The sequence below is a fragment of the Amblyomma americanum genome, chromosome 1 (genome assembly GCF_052857255.1).
Source record: "Amblyomma americanum isolate KBUSLIRL-KWMA chromosome 1, ASM5285725v1, whole genome shotgun sequence".
Lineage (NCBI taxonomy): Eukaryota > Metazoa > Arthropoda > Arachnida > Ixodida > Ixodidae > Amblyomma > Amblyomma americanum.
The window spans coordinates 248,902,180-248,922,381 of record NC_135497.1 but is presented as its reverse complement, the minus strand read 5'-3'; positions in this window follow the sequence as shown (position 1 = coordinate 248,922,381).

Genomic DNA, 20,202 nt, shown 5'->3' with positions numbered 1-20,202 from the left:
TGTCCTATCCCCCCTTCCTTCATAGATCAAATTCGTTCTCCTCTGTCGCCAGCGTCCAGAATTTGTGTATTTGGTATAACTGTTTCCAAAGCTTTTAACAACGTTTTCTTGCTGCTTGGGCCAATATCATTAATTAAGTTGAGTGGAATTTCTTCTATCTATGCTGTTGTGCATTTAGGAATATTTGCCTCCGCCTTTTGCCACTTAAGATTGCGCAATTCTAAACTCTTTTTTCATTAAGCTGCCCTCTGCTGCTCCTCCATTCAGGAAGATCACCTTGTCGTAGCTTCTAAATGGTTCAGCTATTAACTGATGTAATGTACTTTACAGCATCGTCCCACTCTGAACAGTTTCCATCAGCATCTTGAATCAGTTCCTTCTTTCTTTGGTTCTTTTGACCCAGACACTTTATATGGTTCCAGAATTTTCTTCACCCACATTTCGATATATCGCTAACTTCAGCCATCCAGTGATCAGTGGATTGCTTTATTTTACCTTGGACGAGGATCTGTACGTACAATTTCTTTTGTCGATAAGATTCCTATTTTTTTTGTCTATTTCGTTTACCGAAGGCTCAGCCTTATTTGCCCCTCTGTGTTCTTTCGTAGCCAGCCGTCGTTGTTCGATGGCCTCCTTAATTTCCTTATTCCGCCAGATCCCTGGCTTCCTACTTTTTTCCAGCGGTTTGCAACTTTTACTTAATAGTTGAATTCCCATACGGATCCGATGAGTCGTTAAAACTGATTATATTCCCACTTTTCCACAGGACACTTCTCTGCTTCTTTTTCAACGCCTGTTATACTGTTAGCATGATTTATTCGTCGTATAAATTTGCGTTTTTTTGTGTTTCCTGCACTCCTCTTTTAATTAGGGTCCCATCTTCAGGCTAATACGTTTATTATCACTTCCGAAACTATACTTACACTCCTCGTAAATTTCCATTTTTGGGAGCTTACTATAAGATTCTCTGCGACATTGGGCATTAGGTCTACGGCCTATTACGGAATTTTCATGTGGTTTGTTCGTCATATTTAGGTTATCTATTTACAATTACTATGTTGCGCTGCTCATATAGATCCAACATTAACTTTCCGTTGCTATCTGTGTATCTATCCAGATCCTCGATGTGATCATTCATATACTCAATACAGTTATATCGGCACCATCTCCAAATTGTCTTATATCGTGATTTAGATATTTTAGTGTATCCTTACTTGCCTGCAATTGTCATCTGGCCATAAATAGACTATCCCTAGCCATTTACTGTTGCCTGTAATTGTTCCTGTTACCCAGACATATTCTTTGCAAGTTGAGTTTATTCTTTTCCAATTTGTTCCTTGATGTAACAGCATACCTCGATAAACTGTTGGTCTTCTATATTCCTGTGATGTGTCTCGCACTAAGCTTGTACACCTATTCACTCTTCCTGTAACTGCTGTTCTATTTCTAACTGCTTCGCTATCTTTCTGCCCCCTTGCATGTTTATGTAGCTGATCCTGGTGTTAAATTTATTTTTACGGAGCGCTTCGTCGGGTGGCTCCCGCATGCTATGCGGCATGGTTTGGCACGCGTTGGGGGGGGGGGGGGGATTCTCTTATTTTTGTGTGCGACAGTACTTGTATCATTACAACCAGGCCCACAAAGGTGTAACATGACAAACTTAAGTGTCCAGTACATACACTTGAAAACATTCTGACACTCGGCAACCCAGTAACGCGATGTTCCAAGCGGGATTCGCACAAACACAAAATTTATTCTCGCCTGTGGTAATAAGCCCGGTTTATATAGTCTGTTCCGAACGTACGTATTTTCTCCCCTCGAGCTTTCTGATGCAGTCTCCCTCGCGTGACTCTGGCTTTTCCTTCTGTCGCGAGTCTTTTCCTGTTTCGACTCGGGCTCTTCTTTTCGTGCGTGGTTGTTGCTCCTTTTTCTTCTTCCGGGACTCTCGCCCTGTTTTCTGCTTGCGCTTTTACTGTTTGTTCGAAGAGCTACTATGGGGGCTAGGTGGTATCATCGTGCCTTACTTCAACATATTGCGGTTCCTATCTTTAGGGCTTTCTTTTCGGTTAGCGCTGTTGTCTTGCGCAGGCGTCCGCTGTCTTTGATTACATCTCCTTGGATGGACACCAGGGTGCCTGCAGGAGATGCCACTTGATATTCTGCAGCCCAGTCTTCCTCTGCAGTTTCTTCACTACCCGAGCGACGCCCACTTTTCGAAAGCGTATTCACAGTTCCGCTTAATAGTATTCGTGTCTCACGACTTCCCTCCAAAAAGTCAGAAAATGCTATCGCAGCCAGCCTTTTAAGTTGCGATAGCGTTTCTGAGCCTTTTGCCTCCGTTTCCAGCCTTTTGGTTTAGACTGGCTTTAATTGACCGGTCCCACTACATGCGACTCATCGATATGTCTGGGCTTACGTCAACCAAAAGAGACATGACATATATGGAACATTAATAGATTTATTCAACGTTAAAGCGTACAGAATATATATATATATTGAGTACGCATAAGCCGTGTGGCGTGTGTTCGTGACAGGGCAGGATTGCATTGGACGAGCAAAAATACATCAATGAGGAGAAGAAAGACATCGGTCAGACAAATGCATAAAAAGAAATAAAAAGCTTAAACAATAAATAGCATGTGCAAGATAAGTGAAAGAGAAATGAAGAACCAGCGTAGGTGACAGCCAAAATGTCACGATTAGAAATTTGTGATGCATGGGCAGGCATAGGATGGAATTTATTAAAATAACAGGGAACATAAGCAGTGCAGTTCTTCGGCCATAGTTTTTAGGAAGAATATAATGCTCCATTCTTCTTAGGGGGCGTGTTTTTGCACTTTGAATTTTAGAAGCAGTAGAAAAGTTGTCTCCGTCAACCACATCGAGAATATATTGTTTGCCAACATTCAGCAAGCTTAAAGGGCTCATACTTGTAGCATACTTTTCACCGTGATGTTTCCTACCGTAAGAAAAGTGTGCTGCAATTTTATGAAGGCTAATATTCAATGTTTTCAATTTGTAAAAAGAAGCGAGCCCATAAATTGTTAATCCATATCGCACATTCGATTCAACGAGAGTCTTGTAAACCACACATTTTACAGAAACATCACTCACAGATCGCAGAGCATAAAGATATACGCTTCAATACATAGGCGATGTTTCCTCCAAAAGATGAGTTGTCACCGAAATACAAACCAAGATATTTCACATTTGAGACTGGTTTTACTGCTGAGCATGAGCAAACACAGCATGTACAATCGTGTAATTAATTGATATGGGCTGTGAACGCGCAAATAGTTTGTTTTGGGTTTATTTATGCATATTTGGTGCCAGGCAAACAAATATATAAGTCATTCAACATATATTTGTGGAACACGCAGACACTTTCATTAAAGCTTGTACGCGGTAAGACGATTGCGGTGTCGTCAGCACATAGAAATACTCGTACCTTCGATTTAAACGGTGGTCTAGCTAAGTCATGAGTGTACAAGTTTAAATAATAATGGCGCCAAGATGAGCCCTAGGGGTACACCGTTACTAATATGCAGTGATTCGATGAAATCACTGCAGATTTTTACGCATTGTATTCTGTCATAAAATAATTGCGAAAGAAGGTTATCCAAGGGGCCTTAAGTTCGTAGCTTTCAAGTTTATGTAATAATATCTTTTGGTCAGCTGAGTGGAATCCTTTGTTTAGGTTGATGAATAGTGCAAGTACTAAGTTATTTTTATCGATTTCACTGCATACCAAATCACTGAAGCCTTCGAGTAGATTTGTAGTACTACGTCCTTTACAAAAAACTTCTGCTTCAGGTTTTGATTTTCGCTTATGATTGTCTCATAATTGCGGATAAACGGTTGTTAGGTGTTAAAGTAATCGCATGTTTGTCATTAGCACTTCTAGTCAGTTTCGCCATTCAGCGCCCGCGAATGTCTACAACTACGGGCAGTTTTCTGCGGCGTCGTGGGACATGTACTGTGACCGTACGGCACTGCACGGTCATAGCACATATGCCCCCTGAATAAAGTAAAAGGAAGCGGCAATCCCTCCCTCCCGGCATTTCCTCCCTCCAACAGCTGCTGACGGTTTGGTTCTCTCTCTCCCTTTGCTCGGCTTCCGCTGGGAGCACGTGGGCGGCTGCGCCCATCGAGTTACTGGAACTGCACTGGTTGGATGCGCTGTTGAAGTGCTTTGTTCCACCATTTTTTTAAAGGTTAAAAGACAGGGAGAAATATTTTTCGTGAAATATGACGCGCAAGCAGAACGAGCTTAGCAGCAACCCTTGTTATAACGAGTGAGAGATCTCCGCGCTCAGCTTGCACTTGGTGTTACGAAACACGAATGCTGACTTTGCGTTCAAAAGGCTGCAAAGGACAGACATTTTGAAGAGCACCGAGCACGCGAAATTTGTTCCGTCCTCGCTTCAAACAACTCTCACAAGACTCTCGTTTCTGCATGATCCGACTTTTGTCTGAAAACGTGGTCGCCCGTGTTCACTCCCAATACGCACGGCTGCAGAACAAAGCTTTATCAATGCATTTAATTTTGTTTATCATGGGATACTCTAGTGCAGCGAGCAAACACTAGCGCGGGTTGCGTTTTTTTCGGCGAAACTTTCTTTCCCTGTCAAAGCGGCGGAAGTTCCGCGCACAACAAAAAAAAAATCGCCGGCTCACAGGTGGCCACGTACTTGTATATAAAAATACAAAGCTGGCAGATGCGAGCGGGATGCAACGGTATCGCTCGCCTGATTCAACAATCATAAGCGCAGTGTCGGACGGGCAGCAAGTTGCGTAACGTCTTTGAACAAGAAAGATTGGCTGATACCGAACGGAACACTCTACTGGCCAGCTGCCCTCATATGAAGTTATCAACAGACACTCGAAATACTATTTTACTCCAGAGAAACGCTCACATCTATCAACCAAACGTAGCACAGGAACCTCATGACCCGAAATACGAACGTACGAAAATCATCAATAAATCTGGAGCGCACCTGAACTAGACACCAGCGAAAATTCTAAGAGCAGAATTAATAGCATATTTGTTCATCGGCAATTATAGGAAATTAGACTAATAACAAATGCGTCAAATAGAAAATAGGATAGACTATTAGAGTCCCTGGCTTTCAAAATTAACATTTGAATGTACGCGTGAGTTAATGTATGCGTGCTTCAAATGGAGACCGTCACGTAGGTCTCCATTTGAATCGTGCGTTCATTAACGTGGTTTGGGAACACGGCGACATCATAAGGACATGCAGAGCTTTAAACCTCTACACATGCCGTATATAAATAGGCAACCTTCACTGGGCTTTTATAGCCCCTTCAAACCGTGCAGCCATGTGTTCTGGGGGCGAACTGTTGATCAGCGAAGCCATCTAAATAAATACTGCGACTAGATATGGGTTATATGTCGCTTAAAACTGAGTGGGTTTGCCAGTCACGTTCTGTCAACAGAGTAGCAGAATGAGTAGCACTTCAATGAAGTTAGTGCTCTTCTTGTTTCAAATTGCACATGTTGATTAAAACCTATATAAACTAATACTGAACTTATACACCAAATACAGGAACATATTAGACCAACAAATACTTCTGTTAGGGTTTTCGTTGGGACATCAAATGTGTTAACAATGAAAACACTACAAATCTTGTACAGTCGTTGTTATACTGAAGGAAACGTGAAATAGAAATAGCCAGCAGGCACCCAAGACCAATGTAGATATACCGGGTGATTTTTTTTAGCATTTGCGGATTTTTTTTATTTTGAAAGCTGTGTGGGAGCCGTCGGTGCGGTATGTGCAGGTCAATTGTACATTAAAACGGACATTATGAGCATGATAGAACTGAATAATTAGACGATTATTTAACTAAAATTAGATAATGTACTTTGTATTTTTAGTGTTATGGGGCAAGATTATAAGGCGGAATTGAAGGCCGCCAACATCGAAGTTGAGTCCAGTTTTTATATTTCCTAAATCGGCAATGTGCTTCGAAATATCGGGCGTCAAAAGTATGCATTTGAAAGCTTCTTTTCTGCGTTGTACATTTACAAAATACTGTCGCTAGCATTTCCAATGCAGAAAATACGGACGCCGTGTGTGTATTTTACGACGTATAAGCAGTTAACGTGAATTCGGTGACGATGCTACGCGCACCGACACTATTTTATAAATATGTAGCGCGAAAAAGTACACTCAGCGAGCTCTGAAATGCGTAATTTTTACTTTCGATAGTTCGGATCGCACTGGAGATAAATTAAATTTAAAAACTGGGCTCATCTTCGAATTTGACGGCCTTCAATTTCGCAATATAATCCTGCCTCCTAAAATAAAAAGAAAACAGCTGATTTGGGTAATTTCAGTTAATTAATTGTCTAATTATCGAGCTCTATCACGGGGAGGTGCGGGCATGAGCAAATGGAGCACGTTGTGCCATTTTAAGTTAATAACAAATCATGAATACGTCTCGGACCACCCGCACCTGCTTGTGATGGAGCTCTACCCTATCTGTGATGCGATGGAGTTTATAAATAACATTGCGCCTATAACAAAAGCCGATATCTACAATGACTCGTTAGCGGCTGTTAAACAACTGAAAAGAGTTACAAAAACACTAAGAATAAGTCAGGAGATGCATGCTCTCAAGACGAAAATAATGAAACACATCCAGATGTTTTCACAAGAAGATAAAGTTTTGACAAGAAGAAAGCAGATATCCTCACACCAAACTACAAATACGAATGTCTTCCCCACTAGCACCCCTTTCGATGTCAGCTCCACTCTTCGCATCTTGTCGTCCTGTATAAGGAGAAGCCCATGTGCGCTGATTCCCCCGTGCACTTACCCCCTCCCTCATAACCTAATGAGATTGGAGGAGGTACACTTAGAAGGATAAGGGCTGGTGCGGCACTTACTCCATCGGTGAATTGCCGATGGGGCTCTCAAGAAGATACAGTGCCGAACACATGTCCCAGATGTTGCACGCCGGCTGCTGAGGTGGATCTTCGCCACCTATTGTGGACGTGCCAGGAACGCAGGACTCAAAAATAAGACGATTACTGGGAGCCGTACTTGCGGCTACTAGGGAGGAACAGCCGTCCTTGAGGTTGACGGACAACACTAAGAGCCGGATACTGCTCAGGTTTCTGGAAGAGGATAGCGTCCACAACCCACTCTAGCTTATGTCCTCTTAAGTCACATGGTAAGTTTTCGAAAAAAAAAAGTCAATCATGCTTTCCTTTTAGGAAATGAAGAAAAACTATTTATCCACGAGAAAAAGTGCGTGTCCACTACCAGCACGCACATAACATAGCTGCGAGTTTCAATTAGGCAAATGGTGACAAATTTTAGAAGGCAATTGCATGCTCCGTTTACTTCTCGCGCACCTGTATACAATGTCCTCCTTGTTGTACAGTATACCTGCGCAGAGCGCACCGACGTGTCTCTTACCGTATGTAAAATAAAAATCTGTAAACGCTAAAAAATCACACTGTATAACTGTTGTGTGCAAGGCATCGGGGACAAGGACGACACAGACGACGACACATGTGCAGGTCTTGTTGTCAGTCTCGTCCTTGATGGCGCTGCGTTGCACTCTATGCAGTCAGATCGAATATACTAGGCCGCTCGTCTAAAGCTTAGTGAACCAATGTGTATACTTATGCATACTCAGGCAATAGCTTACGCAGATTACTGGGCACTTGAGACACTCGATGTGTCAACCGATAAGCAGGGGCGAAAGTGCATAGCGTATGCTATCAAGAGGCATGCGGCATGACAATAGTCCTCGCTCTGTAATAGCCGGAAACATCATGTATGGATATGTAAATATGTTCGAAGCAAGCCGCGCATGCCGCTGGCTGCTGCACTGGAATACGCTGGAAGCTAGCGCGGCGCAGACGCGAGAAACTGTCATGGTACCGGCAGCATGGAGAGCAAAAACAAACACACAAGCACAAAAAAAAACGGAGCTAGCTGCCAATCACAAGTGAGAGAGAGGGAGAGAGAGAACCCGAGGACTATCGCGGTTCGATCGTCCAATGCGAAGGCGCCAGCACGATAAAATAAAAAAAAATTGGCTGTTGCTTAGCTCTGGTTCACCCTAGTTGAATTGCGAAAGCTTCGTTTCCTCGGCACGTCGTCTATACAGCGTCTCATTCCGACGCTCTCGAGAACTCAAACCGATCTCTTCCGCAGTTGAAGAGTCACTCCGGGAAGTGGCACGACTTCTTCTAGCCGCATCTTCGTTACGACGCTTCTCGAGTCGTGCGGCGCGTTCTTCTGGCGTCTCTTGAGCGCGTTGTCTCTTCCTCGCTTCGTTCTGTCGTTGTTGCGTCTCTTTCGCGCACTCCATAACGAATACAATACACTGAGGCGAAGTGCATATATATATAAATATATATATATATATATATATATATATATATATATATATATATATATATATATATATATATATATATATATATATATATATAATTATGAAGAGAGCCAACAGTCACCGAAACCAAGGTGTATAGGGGAATGTTTAATTTTTTAATGTGTAATGCTCAGTGGGACAATAATAACTGAATTGATCTATCGCTTAAAGAAAATTACATATAAAACAGCAGAAAAAACAACCATGCCACCGGTGGGATCCGAACCGACCACCTCCGAATATCGCGTCCGGTGCTCTACCAACTGAGCTACGGCGACGGCTGTCCAATCTGCTGCTCTCGTGGGTATTTATGTTTAGTTTGTGTAAGCTAACTTTGAGAGTGTTCACCAGCGCCACCCTCGTCCATAGCGCATGCATATATATATATATATATATATATATATATATATATATATATATATATATATATATATATATATATATATATATATACCCCGCGAGGGTACACCTCCTCTCCCTCTACCTCAGCGGAGCACATCTGGTGGAGCGAGCGGCGTCGACGGCGGCGCCATCTGTTGGAGCGCGGCTGCGGCGTTGCTAGGAAACGCCGCAGTCTACATACGCATACGACATACGGCATACGGCGCGACGAGCCAAAATGGCTTGCTGGCTGGCGTAGTAAAGCTTTCGCTTGAAAAGTTTTGTTTCCATACAGGAGCGCGTGATTAACTATCGGACAAGGAGGAGGAGTAGGAAGAAGAGGAAAGGCAGGGAGGTTACCGGAAGAATAATCGGTTTGCTACCCCACACGGGGGGAAAGGGGTGTGGGGATAAAAATGAAAGAGAAAGGAGAGTCACTATGAAAAGTCAGCGTTCGTTAAAGTCACCGCCTACCGTGCAGGCCAGAAGTTAGCAAGAAGCGGAGCAGTGCCTTGGAGGCCCTCACCGCCGACGATCGCCGCGGCCAGTGGCCGAGAATCTTCATTTGTGCCAATGGTCGTGCATCTAGACGCTTCAGCGCACGGCAGAGCGTCTGCCTTTCGGCACTGCAGGGAAGGCAGTCACAAAGAATGTGGGATATAGAATCATCGGTCAAAGTTCTCCACTGATGTATGCGCGTTACGCATTTAAAATTTGGACAGTTTGCTTTCAATTCATTTGTTGTTACCATGTCGCCGAAGCGTAAACTCTCTGACAAAGAAATCGCCCGGAAAACGTAAATATGGGGGGGGTAAGGAAGTTTGAGCGAAACTGCTGGCAAGTTCGTTGGTGAAATGCGATGCCATTTCTGAGTGTCGAGTGCACAAGTAAGTCATGAGCTGAGGAAATTCACAGAATCCCATTATGGAGCACGTATCAAAGTTTGTAAAAGAAAACACAGAAAACATATGTTAAATGTAGTCTATATATACCGCATTTCATCGGTGAATTATTGAGTAAATTCATGCAAAAGGGAGAGGGACTCCGAGCAAATGGGAGCTCGATCGACGAATATCCCTAGAAACTTGAGTGTTTTGTATATAAGAAACTGCTCGCTCACTCAAAGACTTGGCGTGAGGAGCCATTATGCTACGTATAAGTATAGGATACAACACTTTTCTGCGCGGACATCTCTCTCCAGACCTTGGAAACGAAGGTAAGACGATACATATAGCTGTAACCTTGTAAACTCGCATGGACTAGCGGGCTTCTCAGGTAGGATTCTCAAATGCTAATGTCATTAGCGTTTTAAGGTGGACTACTGCATAGCGCAACACAAAGAACACACCGCTTTAAGGCAGAAGGGACAACACTTGTCCCGTCCACTGTGATTTCTGTTTTGTGTTGCGTTGTGCAGTAGTCCATCTTAAATCATGCGCCAACTACCCGCTAAACAAACGCCACTAAATATCATTACCGTGTAGTGAAATCTGCACTGAGTTTGGCAGCAAGTCAAAAAGACCGAATAAAGGAACAATAGGGCTGCGTGCTTTACCCTGAGGCACGTCACGTCATGTGTGACTGAGTCCGCAGCCTCAGTCAAGGCGAATAACGATGTGCCAGGCGAGCGAGTGCGAATCCAGTGAAATACGTGGCCGCTTATTTCTGTAGTTTTTTTTTTGCCAAAAATATTTCAGGCTTTGATTGTACACATTAGGATAAGTTTCCATGAATTTTTTTTAACAAATTGGAGATAGTCGAGCGCAACGTCTGGGACGTTTGGCGGGGACTGACCCTTAGGTAAAGCGCTACTTCCAGGGCACGCCGCGCTTTCGATATATCGGACGTTCCTCTAAACGTGACCAAAAGGGTCTTCACGTTTGCATGGGATTTTCAAGGCGATGTTCTTACTGTTAGATATAAAAAAAAATGGCCTGGCTTAGCTAAGGTTAAGCCTAGGATGCGAAGCATAATAGATTTGTGAAAGGGTATAGCCTGGTGACACTTGGTTACACTTGGTAATGCTCTGGTCGCACTCTCCTTTTCAAGCCGCTGCTATCGCTGTTCGGGAGTTCCTAGAGCACGCATCTGCCGTTTGGTTGCGTTCCGGCGCTCCGAACTGGTAGAAGCACTGTCGGGCAAACTCATAACTTCTTCCTTTACCGTTGTTTCCTTAGAGGAACGTTGTCGTCGAGCTGCATACTGGGCACGACGATTGGAGAGTCGTTCTTCTCGTTCTTCAGCAGTCTCGGTGGCTCGCTGAAGCTTACGCTTTTCATTCCGCCGAGCTTCCCTGTCTGTAGGCGGCATCTCGCTGTATTTCTGCCTCGGCCTGACGAGCGGGGCTCTTTTATACTATGCCGCGACGACAATCGCCCCCTAGCGGGAGGAGCGGGAGTTAGCCTTGGTGGTCGCGGCCGCGCGGTGGCCGCGCGAGTTGAGCCCCGTCTCAGTTCAGTTCAGTTCAGAAAAACTTTATTTCCGGCAGATGGTGATCTCATTACCCCCTCTCAGGCTCGGCCGAAGCCTAAGCCCGATTAGGAGAAGGGGCCGTCGGCTGAGGACGGTGTAGCTGATGCTTCACGGCCTCAGCCGCCACGCGGGTGGCTTTGCGCTGCGCGTTGGGGTCCTCGATCCGCAGCAGCGCCTCCCAGGCTTCAAAACTATTTATTTCTTCCTTAGCCCCTGGTGAGCTAAGACATTCCCAAGTAATGTGGTTTAGTGTACCCCTTTCTCCACAGTAGATACATTTTTCGTCACCTGGGTTCTTAGCAATTTTGACTGGCGATATGTATACCCCTGCTTGGATCCTCCTCCAGATATACACCTCTTTGTGAGTAAGGGATACGTCTGGAGGAGGGTATATTCTTCTTCCTAATTTGTAACCATCCGTAATTTCCTTGTACGTGATTGGGGCATCCTTAAGATTTGTGCAGACCGGTTGCTCCGCTGCTGCCCGGATGTAGGTTACTCGGGCTAGCAGGTGAGCGGCCTCGTTACCAGCTATCTCTTCATGTGCTGGTATCCAGAATAGTGCAGCAGACCTATGTTTTGGCATGCTTTCCAGAATGCGTTTGGCTTCCCAAGAGGCCAAGCCCTTACTAAAATTTCTGACAGTGGATTTACTGTCGCAAAGATCCTGCCAGGGCATGCGCCACCGCCACTTCTTCAGCAGTTTCCGTGTTCTGGGTTCTGACTGAGGCTGTGATCAGGGGTTTTCCCTGACCGTCCACAACGGCCGAAACCGCAGCCCCCTCCAGACCCCCAGCAGCGTCTACGTATGCTACCTCCTCAGCAGACAGCTCTCTGAACTTTTTTGCCATAGCCTTGGCCCTATGTTTTCGTCTATCTTTGTTGAAGTGAGGGCGCATGTTTTTCGGTATGGGAGGAATTTTTATTTTGGACCTGATGTCGAGAGGTATATCTACCTTGCCTTCTATTTTGCTGTCAGGCTGTACCCCCACCCATTCCATAATTTTCCTGCCTGTCCGGGTTTGGCTAAGTCGTTCAAGCTGTGAAATTCTAACTGCTTCCTTAAGCTCCGCCCATGTGTTATGAACCCCCATTTTTTCTAGTTCTTCAGTGGATGTATTTACAGGTAAACTTAGGGCTCTTTTTACACTTTTCCTAATGATTATATTCAGTCTGTCTACCTCCCCTTTGTTAAGTTCCATGAAGAGGGTGGCGTAGCAGATCCTGCTTGTGATGAAACTGCGTGAACCTGAGCAGGTTCCGCTCCTTCAACCCCCTTCCTTTGGTAGCTATTCTTCTAATTAACCCTGCTATCTTATCTGTATACTGTTCTAGTTTCTTTATTGTGCTAGTGTTCTTGCCTTTGCAATTGATGAAGAAACCAAGGATTCTGATTTCCTCAACTCTGGGAACCTTGCGGCCCTCAACTATGATGTTGATGTCCGGCTTAGGTCCGTATATTCCTTTGGCGTACACTAGAACCTCTGATTTTTGAGGAGAGCAGGCCAGCCCTCTCTCTTTGGCATATTTAACAATGATGTCCGCAGCCTGTTGTAGCTTATCTCGGGCTTCGAACGTACCAGGTTCGCTGATCCAAATATTTATATCATCGGCGTACAAGCTGAATTTGAGGTTGCTAATTCTGTTCAGCAAGGGTGGGAGTCCTCTCATTGCTATATTGAAAAGAAATGGGGATAGTACTGCCCCTTGTGGCGTGCCGGACCCCCCTATCTTAATTGGTTCTGACTTTGCATCCTGAAACCTCAGTATCGCTTCTCTGTTTGCGAGAAAGTCCTTTATGTAGTTGTATGTTCTTAGGCCCAGGTTTGCTTCCTGTATGCCTCTAAGTATAGCTTCATGCCTAACATTATCGAATGCCTTAGTTAGGTCTAGGCCTAATATAACGTCCAACTCATGTGAACGGTTCCTGATTATATCCTGCTCTAGTCTTAGCATTATATCCTGAGTGCTTAACCCTGGTCTGAAGCCAACCATCTCGTGTGGCCATTTGTTATTGTCCTCCATATGCCTGGAAAGTCTGTTGAGCACTACATGCTCCATTACCTTTCCTACACAGGATGTAAGTGAGATTGGTCGCAAAATATTGAGTTCCTCGGGTTTCCCCGGTTTTGGTATAAATACTACTTCTGCCTGTTTCCAGGCTTTGGGAATCTTTCCGGTTTCCCATACTTTCCCAATGTAGGCCGTGAGGTTGGTGACGGATACATCATCAAGGTTTTTAAGTACCTTGTTGCCAATGCCATCTGAGCCGGGTGCCGACTTAGTTTTTAGATTGCATAACGCTGCACGCACCTCCGCTTCCGTGATTGATGCATCCAGCTCCGGGTTTTCCTCACCACCATATTCTGGTAGAGGCCCAGCCGGTTCCTGGTTGATATATACTTCTGCCAGACGCTCGCATAGTTGTTCATCTGTGCCGTTGAAACTGTGCCTGACTTTCGTTTGTCTAACTCTTGCCTCTGATTTGGTTTTATCTGGGTCCAATAAGTGTCTGATTATATTCCACGTCTTTGTCAGACTCATTCCCTTTTCCATCTGTTCGCAAGCGCTTAGCCAATTTTGTGCGCATATCTGAAAGGCATGCTTTTCTATTTCCCTGTTGAGTTTGCTTAGGTCCCTCGTTATCCGCCTGTCGTTCTTACTTTTCTTTTTCCTTTCCTCAAGGGTCGTTTTCTGCCGAAAAATACTGAGAAGCCTGCTGTCCACGTTTTGTGGGGCGCCCTTGTCCTCTACCTCAACTGTAGTGTCCTCTACGTGTTTTTTCAGCAGGGTGGTCCACTCGCATATGTCGGTTATGCTGCCCATGTGTTCTGCTTCTCTTATGGCCCTAAATTTATCCCACTCCGTGATGGTTGGCTTCTTATATTTTCTCACCGCGATGCCCTTTCCTAAAGTGAGGGATATGATGATGTGGTCGCTACCTAGGTTCTGCCCTGTGGTGGCCCAGGTTGCCTTAGTAATGTTTCTGCTGAGGGTGAGGTCCGGAGAAGTATCCACCTTTCCTCCTGATCCTTCTCTCGTTGGCGTGCAGGGATCGTTATGCAGTGTGATTCCTAGGTCTTGAACGCATTCTAGCAATTGCCGACCCTTGGAATTTGCCTGCTTGTAGCCCCACTCCGGATGGGCCGCGTTGAAATCACCCATAATAACTAAGGGACATCTGCCTGCGATTTTGATTGCCTCCTTAAAGGTGGCTTCTAAGTTGAATTTCTGCCTTGGGTTGCTGTAAACGTTAAGAAGAAAAATGCTGTTAGATTCCCTCCTTCCGGTGATTATTTCAACAAAGACGGAGTCTGGTCCTTCGGACTCTATGTCATGTTTTATGACGGCCAGATTCTTTTTAACCAAAGTTGCCACCCTGGAGTCCGTCTTCCCGTTCCCGTAAAACTTATAGCCGGCTATTGTCGCCCCTGTTTTCGGTGTTTCCTGCAGCGCCACGGCTATGGGTTCGACACCGCACATCGTTATGTACTGTTGCAGTAGCGTTCGTTTTCTGGCAAAGCCTCTGCAGTTCCACTGCCACAGAGCTTTAAGCTCCGGGATTACTGTGATTGGGTTTCCCTGCCATTTTGTTAGTTTAAAAATTCCTCTATTCGGACAATTTTGGCCCCGAGGCTTGTCCCGATACTGTTGAGCGCAGCCGAGAATGCTTGCGTTTTTTTGGTTATGTCTTTTATCTGTTTCTGAAAAATCTTAAAATATCCCTCGTATTCCCTATTTTTGTTTGCCTGATCTCTGACTTGTTTTTCTAATGGGTCCAAGTCTCCACTTTTCCTTTTTGGCGGTGGGGGTCTGGCCTCGTCTTTTTCCATGCAATCAGCTGACTCTGTTTGTACCAGGCCTGTCGTAGTGTTTTCCTCCACTGCTGGTCTCTTAGCTGTCGCCGCGGCATCCCGGAGAGCCTGGCCGTTTGAGATCTGAGCTTTAAGCACCTTAATTTCCTGAGTTAAGGATGTTATGAGCTCCCTCTGTGTTGCATATGCTTTCTTTAGCTTCTCTAGTTCTTGATTTATAGCCTGGGAGGCGCTGCTAGCAAAGCTCACCCGTTTGGCTTCTGCTCCATTCAGCTGGCCCCACGGGTTTGTCGGGTCCCTGGACGGCAGCCCAGGACCTTTCCGTGTCGCCGCCAGGCTCTGCCCACTTCCTGTGGTGGTCACCTCTGCATCCGCCGCAGCGTTGTCCCTGGTTGCAGATTTGGACCGGGATCTCGATGCGGTCCTGGATCCTGGCCTCGAACTCGACCTGGACTCCGAGTTGGATCTCTCCCTGTGGCCTGGTTTTGTTCTAGACTTGGGGCGGCTCCTGTCGAAGCTGCCAGTTGCTTCCTCTTCTTTTTGGGGCTGTTGTTGTTGTATTTCTGTTTTCTCCCATATCCTTTTCTTCGTGAGGTAAGGGATCCTATAGATGTTCTTGCACCTGTTGTCTCCTAACAGATGTGGTTTTCCTCAAAGTTAGTTGGCACTCAGGATGACAATCGTGCTCTTTCTCTGGGTTTTCATGGCCGCATCCACGGCACGTCCTCTCATTTGGGTTTGGGCCCTGTGTCCCAGTTTGCCACACTCGTAACAGACCTCATATTTCTTTCGGTACAAGTAGCACCTCATACTCATTCCCAACATAAAAATCCGCACGGGAACTCGCCAGTCCTCAAAAAGGACCATGATGGTCTGTCCCTTGCCGAATCTTCTCACCCGCAGGATGGGCGGGTTACGTTCATCCATTCTGATGATTTCTTTCAGCTGTTCACTGGTGCGTGCGGTGTCTATCCCATGGATAACACCTTTCCCGCAGTTTTCTGGGGCGACCTCGTAGGCCGTGACGTCTACGACGGAGTCCATGCTCGTGGCCAGGCCCTTGATCCTCAAGTATTTACGTGCCCTATCTTCATTCGTGGTAGCGGTCAAGATGGACTGCTGCTTTAAGTTCGGGATAACCGTGTCCTTCGCCGCTTCCATCAGGTCGACTCCAGCTGCCTGGGCGATCACGCAGGCTAAGTTCAGGCTTCCAATCTTATGGAGGATGCTTCCCACTCCACTTGGTCTCAGCACTATCTTCAAAGCTTCGCTTGTCAGTCTGATCGGTAGTCAGGAGTTCCGGAGCCACTCGCACGGCTCTTCGTGGGCACGCATAGGGCTCGATGCCCATAACGGCCGTAAGAGCGAGCAGCGCACCTCGAGGTCCGGATTTATTACTGCTAACTACAACAGACGACAAGCAAAGAAACCCGACGCGCGCCGCAATCCAGGAAGACGAAGAGAGACCGGAGAGATGCCGCCACGCCGCCGACGCTGCTGCTGGGGGGCTAGGAGCGACAACCGGAAGTTGCAAAGCGAACGTCATCTTATGACGTATTCAAAGGCGGGGACGAGTCCCAGACCTGTTTTCTTTATTTTTGTCTGGTGCACCGCGTGTACGAGTTTAGGGGGAGAGGAGGAGTGTAATTTTTAATCGTCTATATCTTCGTTGTTATTTATGCTAGCTTAAAAATCCTTGCGTTGGGGTGACGAGTGATGAAATGCCTATCTCTTGTCTGCTTTACGTAATCTCAATTAATTTATTGCATAGTCCCTTTAAGAAACCTAACCATGTACAGGTGTCGACACGTGTGCGTTGTCAAGGGGTTGCTGAGGCTTCGGGAATGCACGAGATACGGCCGAGTATTAGCCTAGCGACCGGAAACCCACTATTCCCGTAAAGACTGTCTTCTTCTCTTTCGGTGTGTTCTGTAAACAACTTTAGTGATCGTCTCGTCGGCATATGTTTGTCGCTTGTGCGAAAAACATGTTAGGGAGGTGGTAACCGCTGTGCCGTGGGTGCCGTGGGAGAGGGTGGTCGCGTTTGTGCTGTTTATGTATTTGATTGCAACCTCTCCTTTCCAAAATGTTTAATCCATACTCTTTCCCCAATCTGCGATTAGTTGGCGGAAACCTTATTTTCCTTTCCCTAACCACTGATTGGTGAGGTGTGTCGCTTGTAATCTTATTGGTGGGTGTCCGCGCTAAGGGCGGAGACAGAGAGACTTAAGGCAAGCGCTCTGGGAAGAACGGGGGCTTAATTCGTCTGATCAACAGTTTAGTAATGTATATGGTTTTCTCCTTGCTTTCTTTCTTCTTGTTTTATTTATGTTGTAAATAAATAGTTAACCTTCTCCTTTCCTCGAGTAACGTGAATGTTTGCGAGTTAGAACCACCAGGTCATAAAGAAACCCCGATTTCATCAAGGTTTTTCCTCTCATCGCCACCTGAAGGAGGAAGCCCAACACATATGAATTAAAAACAGTACCTCCTTCTTTTGGCTTATCTCACACTGTTCGATCCTACAGGCCGATTTCACTCATGAACGTGGACTACAAAATATTTATGAAGGTGCTAGCAAGGCTGTTACAAAGGGTAATGAATGTGATAGTAGGTGCTCATCAGACGTGTGGCATCAAAGGCCGTTCTATTATGTCTAATATTCATAAAGCAAGATGTGTTCTGGAGTGTTGCAATATTACAGACAGTCGTGTTGCTATACTTCAGTTAGACCTGGAAAAGGCTTTTGATTGCGTGGCACATGAACTTTTGTTTTTAATTTTGGATCAAGTGAATGTTGTATCAGTCATCAGAAAGGGAATGGTCATGGCATACACCAACTGCACAACTAGATTAATAATAAATACGAGTTTCAGGGCCCCCATAAGCGTGAAACGGTCGGTGCGCCGGGGCTGCCCCCTCAGACCTCGTTTGTTTGGTATATACATAGAAATGTGTTTGAACATAATACAGTTTGATGGTTTTCAAGGTTTTAGGCTACAAACGACAAAAATTAAGTTGCTGGCTTATGAGGACGACGTAGCCGTTTTCGCAGTTGATTATGAGAGCATAAGAAAAGCCATCGATTGTGTTCGGCAATTTAGTCAATCGACAGGAAGTCGAGTAAATTGGGCAAAATGTGTTGGCTTCTGGTATGGTGAATGGCCAACGACTCCAGCTAAATTTGCGAATGTGTCCTGGGTGACGACCTCAATGAAGTACTTAAGGAATCCCACTGGAGTGTTATCGAGACAGCTAACCGTATTGGAAAGGCGAGTTGGAAGACACGTGCAAAAGCTGACAGGTGGGAAGGGGCTCGGTTATCGACTTTCGCGAGGGCTACAGGGTGTGACTTACTCTTCATCAGCAAACTGTGGTACGTGATGCAAGTACTGCACTGTTCACAAACTAACGTGCAGAAACTGCACCGCATTTTGCAGTGTTTAGGCCTCGAGCTGGGAACGATGCAGCCGCAGAAATTTGTTTAGAAGCGTAAAAGATGGAGTAATAGGTCTGGGCCCTCTGTTTTTGCGCGAAATCGTGAGCAGGGTTTTCTTTTTTCGTGACGCGAGTGACCCCTTATTGCATACAATCTGTCAAGTAAGGTTGGGCCGTGCGTTACCAGAATGGATTGAGGGAACAGATAACATTCAAGATCGGGTTTTTGACACAGCAGAGAACTGGTTATCAGTGTTCAATTTTTAGCTGCTCGTTTATCACAGCCGTACCTTTCTACTGTAAAAACGAAAACTCTCTAGAGGGATTTACGTGATGTTGTTCTGCCTTAACCATTTTACAGGGCCATGTACCATGGAGGCCCGGGTGGTAATGTGTTGAAACGTGTGAATAAAATGCATGTACAACCGGCCACTAAATCTTTCTTTTTAAGTTACACACAAACACTGGCCGTGAAAGCATTTATAGAGAAAAAAATGTTTCTTCCTTGCTGCTCAGATTGTCTGATTTGCAAGAAGCCAGAGACAATCGATCATGTATTCTTGCACTGCTGGGAGGGCGTCTACTTCTGGGACGTCTTGCAAAGAACGCTCAAGAAAGTCTTGCTTCTAGGCACGTATGGAATACGGTATGTGCCTCTAGAAGATGAGAGGGCGTACTTTATGACACAATATTCATTTTGGGTCTCCACGCTATTTTTCGCTCGGTAATGGCTGGATACTAGTGTGAACCGGATGCGAGGCCTGCCAGAATTTACTTTCGTGAGAGTGTGCACTGGTTCATTGAAATACAAAAAACGGCCGATCAAGTTCCTGGATGGCTCTCAAGGATAGAGCCGTTGGTGTCCCTGAGGGACCTTTAAGATGAAGCCAGCAGCAACGACTGGTTGATTATCATTTTCCCTCCTGAAAGGAGTATCATGCAAATTTGTTTTGTGTCTGTGTACGCTGTCGAAGCCCGGTCATAAAAAAACTGCATGGTCTAGTGGTTAGAATACTTGGCTCTCACCCAGGAGGCCCGGGTTCGATTCCCGGCTTCGGAAAGTGCGGCCTCATGGTGTATGGTCAGAAATCTGAACACGTATTCGGTGATGGGAGTTGAAATCGCCGTCAGACATGCTCGTTTTGCTTTTTTGTTCTTTTCGCCAGTTTTAATGATTTCCACGCTACTTGTGCGTCACCGTACGCATGTTCGTCGTGCTCCGGCATGGTCTCGTGGCTAGGATACCTGGCATTCTGCTTCTGGTAACCGAGCTGATCAAATCACATGGTCATGATCTCCAGCGGAGCGCCGATAGCGGTCTTCCACGACCACGGAAACAGTATTGATGACTGTGAATATAATGACTACCAGATCGTTTTGCGACACTCCCAACCATACCTCGGCACCATGATAGGTGGCTCAATCACACTCCCACTCACGGTTACTCGCACTCATATACACTCACTCAGACTCGCACTCATGTCCACTCACGCTCACAACCACTCACCCGCACTCACACTCATGCCCACTCACAATGATATCCACTCAATCACTCTCACACTCACGACCATTCGCACTCACAACCACTCACTTACACTAGCACTCATAACCACTCGCACTCAAAACTCACTCACACTTACAACCACTCACTGACACTCATTAACACTCACTCTCA